This window comes from Suricata suricatta, chromosome 12, assembly GCF_006229205.1.
Source record: "Suricata suricatta isolate VVHF042 chromosome 12, meerkat_22Aug2017_6uvM2_HiC, whole genome shotgun sequence".
In the NCBI taxonomy this organism is placed as follows: domain Eukaryota; kingdom Metazoa; phylum Chordata; class Mammalia; order Carnivora; family Herpestidae; genus Suricata; species Suricata suricatta.
The window spans coordinates 83,949,752-83,956,829 of NC_043711.1; positions in this window are offsets into that span (position 1 = coordinate 83,949,752).

Here is a 7,078-nt window from a genome sequence, read left to right on the forward strand (position 1 = left end):
CAATTGTTGTAAGGATTGTGTGACTTAATATAGGTAAAGTTAATTAGCTACTATTGTTATTATCATTATAAATGTTTTTTTAAGTAGGTCTTGTTAGTCTGCCTAAGGGTATTTTCTATTCTCCTATTTTTGAGAGAGAGAGAAAGAGACAAAGTGTGAGTAGGGGAGGGGCAGAGAGAGAGGCAGACACAGAATCAGAAGCAGCTCCAGGCTCTGAGCTGTCAGCACAGAGCCCAATGCAGGGCTCGAACTCACAGACTGCGAGATCATGAACTGAGCTAAAGTTGGACACTGAAGCGAATGAGCCACCCAGGTGCCCCTTAAACATGTGAACTAAAGCTACTTTCCGCAGGGTTTTATCTAAAGAGCTAATTTTTCCCCCCTCATTTTCACAAATGATTTATTTTTATCCTGGGCTGTATTCTTCACATTGAAGTTACTCAGTCTAAGTGTGTAAGCAGTTTTACAGCATGTTCCTTGCTTGCAGATTGAAGTATAAAAAGACAGCCATGGTGAGGGCCCTAGGCAATAGTTCAGATGTTCAGTTTCCCTACAGCTGGGCCATACTTAGGTTTTGGCCTTTCTGAAGAATTAAATATTCCTGCTTGTTATGTAACAGTGTGATAATTCTGACAACATTTGAAAAGCAGCCAATTACTTAATCTATCTGCCTATATTCAAATTATGTTAATATCTAAAGGCATGAATATAAGCATAGTAACAACTTTATTAAGGGAGACAGGAAGGGCCTTTTTCCCCCCTCCTTAAATGTTTCTTTATTTTGAGAGTGAGAAAGAGAGCATGTGCATAGGCAGGGGAAGGTGCAGAGGGAGAGAGAGAGACCGAGGTGACAGTGCAAAGCTTGATGAGGGGCTCAGACTCATGAACAGTGAGATCATGACCTGAGCTAAAATCAAGATTTGGAGGCTTAACTGAGCCACACAGGAACTCCTAAAGGAAGAGCCTTTGAGAAGTGGTTGGTATATCTCTGGGAAAATATTGGTACCGGTTGTAAGAGGGTGTCTCTGTTGGAGGACCTCTGAAGCTGCTGGCTGCTCTGCACCTCAGTTTCCTTTCTGTACCACGGGAATATCGCATGTAGTCCTAACTAGATCACACGGCAGTTGTCAAGGTCTAGTAAGACAGTTTAAGAATGAAAAGACTTTTGTATATTTAACATTTTTTAATATATGAAGAAATAACAAAGAAGTAATCCAAAATTAAAATCTTACCAACTAGATAATCCCTGTTGACAGTGAAATAAAGTACATTCTTGGGGCACTTGGGTGGCTCAGTTAGTTAAGCATCCAACTTTTGGTTTTGGCTCAGGTCATAATGTCACGGCTTGTGGGATCTAGCTCTGAGTTGGGCTCTGCTATAGCAGAGCTGCTTGGGATTCTCTCTCTCCCGTTCCCTCTCTCTCTGCTCCTCCCCTGCTCACCCCCCCTCCCCCATGTGCACTCTCCTTTCTTTCTCTTAAAAAAAATACATTAAAAAAATCACTATTTTTTAATGTATTTATTTAGTTGGCTCCATGCCCCGAGTAGAGCCCAGTGTGGGACTTGAACTCATGACCCTGAGATCAAGACCTGAGTTGAGATCTAGAGTTTGAGCTTGGGGTGCCTGGGTGGCTCAGTTGATTGAGCTTCTGACTCTTGACTTCAGTCTCATGATCTCGTGGTTCAATTCATGGAATCGAGCCCTGCATTGGGCTCTGTGCTGAGCATGGAGCCTGCTTACGATTCTTTGTCTTTCTTTGCTTCTCTCCTGCTCGTTCTTTTTCATAATAAATAAACATTAAAAAAAAAGACGCTTAACTGATGGAGCCACCCAGTTGCCCCTTAATTTTTTTAAAGTTATTTTTTATTTTATTTTGAGAGAAAAAGATTGTGTCTGCATATGCACACCAGCAGGGGATGGGCAGAACGTGAGAATCCCAAGCAGGTTCTGAGCTGCCAGCATGGAGCCCAATGCCAGGCTCGATCTCCCAAACCATGAGATCATGACCCGATCTGAGATCTAGACTGAGTCACCCAGGCCCCTTGCCCTCACAAATACATTTTTAAGATTAGAAAATTCTACCAGTATAGTAAGATAAAAAATGAAAGGTTAAATTTTCATGCTCTAATCCTCTCATTAAGGAAAAGTCCTTAAACAGTTTCTTGGTTCTTCTAAGAAATAATTTTATATATATGCTGTAATAGTTGTGTCTGTATATCTGTTTGTTTACATTAAAGCGATAATACCATACACATGCCACTATACCATGTCCTTTTTACTTGACAGTATGTCTTGCAGATGGTTCCATATCAGCATCTACAGATTACCATTATTCTTTTTAATGGCTGTACAACATTCTGTTGTACAGATGAACCATAATTCACTTAACGAGGCCTCTTTTGATGGACATATTAGCTGTAGAAATTGCAGAGCCATATTAATCATCGTTACAGGTAATTTGGCAGACTTTGGGGATATATCAGTAGGGTAAGTGACCGGCAGTGGGACAGCTGTGTTGTAGATATGTACATTTTTGTAGATAGTACCAAGTTGCCCGTAGAAAAGCGTTCTCAACAGCATATAAGAATGCTTTATTTGCCTCATCCCTCATCCTCATTTAAAGGTTATCCTACCTTTAAATTTTTTGCCTTAGAAGTGAAAAATTGTTATTTTGATTTGCATTTTCTTTAGTAAGTAAGTCGTTTGACATTTTTGTTCTGGTTTGTATGCACTCTTTGTTAATATGGAACTTAGCTCTTGTCACATGTGCTGCAGTTATTTTCCCCTAGTTTGAGAAAGTGCCCTGTAAACAGTATTACAAGGCGCACAATTAACGCTTTCATTGTTATTGATACTGGAGCACTGACTGTGAATACTGTATTTAAGGAAATAAGTCTTTCTGTATCCTTTGTGGCAGTGGGTTCCCGTTGTAGGAAAATTTGAATGTAAGGGAGTAATTTGAAGTTCTATCAAGGTCTTGAGAATGAAATCCTATATAAATACAGATTGCATCAGGTTTGGTTTTTTTCTTAGTTTTTCTCCATGTCCTTATTGAACATATTCCCTTTAACTCAACTCTTATTTTGGAAGCTGGAGCTTTTTGGAAGAAAAAGCTAAGGCCCTGAAAAATGGATAAATTAAAAGCCACAGAATCTTAGACTTTTTGAAAATAATTTGTGTTTAAAACTAAATGTGAGGGGGAAAAAAGTACTTCTTAGGTAATTTTTTATTTATTTTTATTTATTTTTTTTTACATTTTGGAAAATAAAACTTTATTAAATTAAAAAAAAGAAAAGAAAAGAAAACCTTTTCAATCTTCCCCAGCTATGTAACCATGATGATGATCATGACAGAACACAACTACAAAGTTGGTTTTATTTATGTGTTCAGAAATTACATCACTGATAAGAAATTATCTTCCAAACCCTGAACTCAGTATTGACTACAAATAACAAAATCTTCTCACAGAGTAACTGATAATGCCAGGAGCATCTTCTCATGCTATTTTTGAGCCAAAATAGGTATAGCACCAGAATGAGACTAAAATAAAATATTAGGTAAATCAAAGAGAAAATAGTCTACCTAACCCATTTAAGCTAGCAAGAGAGACCGATTCTCAAGCAGCTTGAATTTTGGAATTCAAGCACATAAAACCATCATTTAATTTTCTTTCCTGTCTATGGTATGTATCCTTCTACTTTATCAGAAAGTTAATCAGAATGTCTATTGAGCCCATACTATGTTGTACCACTGGGCTAGGTGCTCCAGGAAAAAAGAAAGAACAAAGCACAATCCCTGCCCTTAGAAATGAGATTTATTTAGATGAAGAGAGAAGGCCTTCCATGCAGGAGGAACAGCACAAAGAAAGGTGAAATAAGGCTATCGAAGAAGGTTAAGGAGACCAAATCCTTACAGCAAGAAATCATAATGGGTAGAGCCAAGCAGAAAAATGAAAGCAAATACAACAGGCAAGAGGGAAACAGGATAGGTAATTTTTTTTTATTTAATTTATTTTTTTGAATGTTTTATTTATTTTTGATACAGAGAGAGACCGAGCACGAGAGAGGGAGGGGCAGAGAGAGAAGGAGACACAGAACCGGAAGCAGGCGCCAGGCTCTGAGCTAACTGTCAGCACAGAGCCTGACACGGGGTTTGAACCCACGAATGTGAGATCTGTCCTGAGCCGAAGTCGGAGGCTTAACCAACTGAGCCACCCAGGCGCCCCAGGATAGGTAATTAAAAAAAAAAAAAATTCTTGCTTCTGTCTGGAACTCTTTTTTATTTGTAGTTGTCAGAGTATTATTTTTATGTTTATTTATTTATTTTGAGAGAGAGAGAGAGACAGTATACACATACAGGGGAGGGGCAGAGAGAGAGAGAATTCCAAGCAGGCTCTGCACTTCCAGCACAGAGTCTGATACTGGGCTCGATCTCTCGGCTGTTAGATCACCACCTGAGCCAATTTCAAGAGTCAGACACTGACTGAGCCACTCAGGTGCCTCTGTTGTCAAATTGGGATTTTGGGGTACTGGGTGGCTCAGTCCATAGAGCATATGACTCATGATCTCAGGGTTGTGAGTTCAAGCCCCACGTTAGGCATAGAGCTTACTTAACAACAAAATTAAATTGAGACATTCAGATGATTAAAAAAAATTTTTTTTAACCATTTTAATTTATTTTTGAGAGACAGACAGAGCATCAGTGGGGGAGGGGCAGAGAGAGAGGGAGACCCAGAATCTGAAGCAGGTTCCAGGCTCTGAGCCATCAGTGCAGAGCCTGACGTGGGGCTTGAACTCACAAAACCTGAGATCATGACCTGAGCTGAAGTCGGACACTTAACCAACTGAGCCACCCAGATGCTTTCTTGAGTGGCACTTCCCTTGCCCTTTGTTAGACCTCGTTTGTCTCTTTCCAGTGTTTGTGTTTGTCTTTCTGGATGGACTGGATCAGAGATTGAGTTGGATTTCTTACTCCTTATTTCCAGCACGATGCCTTACTGATTGATACTAATCAATCACTAATCATTTGTTGAATGATTTATGTGAAATCTAAAAACAAACGCTGTCACCCCAGAACAGTGGAGGGAAGATTGGAGATGGGACACAAAAGTCAGATTAGTCCTGAGTCTTATTCTTTGTGATACCAGGGACTGAAACTTCAAACAAGTCGGTCTGAGTTAGAATGAAACAGGTTTTAGTTCATATGTAAGGAAGACCTTCTGACAATTTTCTTCTTTTCTTTTCCTTTATTAAAAAATTTTTTTTTGAGCCACCGGAAATAATTTGCCTATTTTCATTCATTTACTCTCTTGTTCCCACACTCCTCCTGTATTTTAGTGGGAAGGCTCCTTGGGTACCTGAGGAGACTTTGTGTGGTGAAAGAATTAATTTAGAAATCAAACAGACTTGAGCTTTTTGTTCTGGGGCTTGTCTCTTAGTACCTGTACCTTAGCCAAAGTATGCTAAGCCTAATTTTCTCATTTGTGATAATAGAATTATATGTTATCTCTGGGTGCCTGGCTGGCTCAGTTGGTGGAGCATGCAGCTCTTGATCTCGAGGTTGTGAGTTCAAGCTCTGTATTGGGTGTAGAGATTGCTTAATAAAATAAAACCTTTGGGGTGCTTGGGTAGCTCAGTTGGTTTTAGTGTCTGACTCTTGGTCTCAGCTCAGGTTGTGATCTCACAGTTTGTGGTATTGAGCCCCTCATCTAGCTCTGCATTAACAGTATGGAGCCTGCTTGCGATTCTCTCTGTCTCCTTCTCTCTACCCTTTCTCAGCTTGCATGCTTGTGTTCTCTCTTTCTCAAAATAAATAAACATTAACAAATAAAATAAAATCTTCAACAAAATAATTAGTAGCTAATAACTCCTTTATAGTCCTTACTTTGTACTAGCCCTGTGCCCCTCACATGCATTATCTCATTTAATCCTCACACCTGCTGCCTGTTGTCATCACTAACCCCTTTTAAGGAGAGGAAACCAATTCAGAGGGGTAATTTACCCACATTCATTCAGCTAGTAAGGGGTGGACCTGGGGATTCAAGGCCAAGCCTCTAATCCCATTACATTGTTACATACATGGCGTCTATAAAAGGGAGCTGTCCCCCTGCATAAAGTCTGACGTATACTAGTAGCTCAGTGAGTATTCGGTGCTACTCTGCGTTTCTTCTTGTTTGGCATCACTTTGTTTTTTTAATTCCTTTTGTAAGTTTACTTATTTATTTATTTATCGAGAGAGCGCACACTTGTGAGAGAGTGGGAGAGCAAGCACATGTGTGCATGTGTGGGAGGGGCAGAGGGAGAAGGAGAATGAGAATCCCCAGATCAGGAGTTGCCTGCTCGGGCACCTGGGTGGCTCAGTCGTTAGGCATTTGACTTTGGCTCAGGTCATGATCTCACGGTTCATGAGTTCCAGTCCAACATTGGTGAGCTCGTGCCTGCTTTGGGTGAGCATGAGCCCTGCTTTAGGTGAGCCCCTCTTCTCTCTCTCTTTCTGCCCCTCCTGGTATTCTCTCTGTCTGCCCCCTCACTCATTTGCACCCTCTCTCTCTCAAAAAAAAAAATTAAAGTTATTTTCTCTACCTACTGAGCCAGCAAGCATCACTTTTTCATATAATCTGGAAGGCCAAACTGCTAATTTGTATATTACTTACTATGCATGACGTCAGAGATAAAGATAATTTGATGTGGTTATTTCGGTCAAGCCAAAATGAAGACTTTTATACTGATTGGATTTACTTCTATCAGATTTGATATTTCATTTTCCTGGAGAGTGTTAGGTAAAGACAGTCAGACCTCTGACTCTCCCTTTCCTAGGGTTCTTATAGTGGAAATGCTCCTTCTTAACATAATTTTTCAGTTTATTAGAATGTTTCAGCTTCCTTAATACAACTGTCAACCATTTCTGCTTTTAGTTGACTTGGTTTGCAGTGTTCCCCGGTATCAGCTCTTTGGAATTGGTAGTTTAATGCTTAGCCAATCCTTCAAATTACATTTTTTTCCTGGAATATTTATATTGTGAAAACTTAAATTTATGAAACTGTTTGAAAGGAAAAGAACAGGGGCACCTGGTTGGCTCA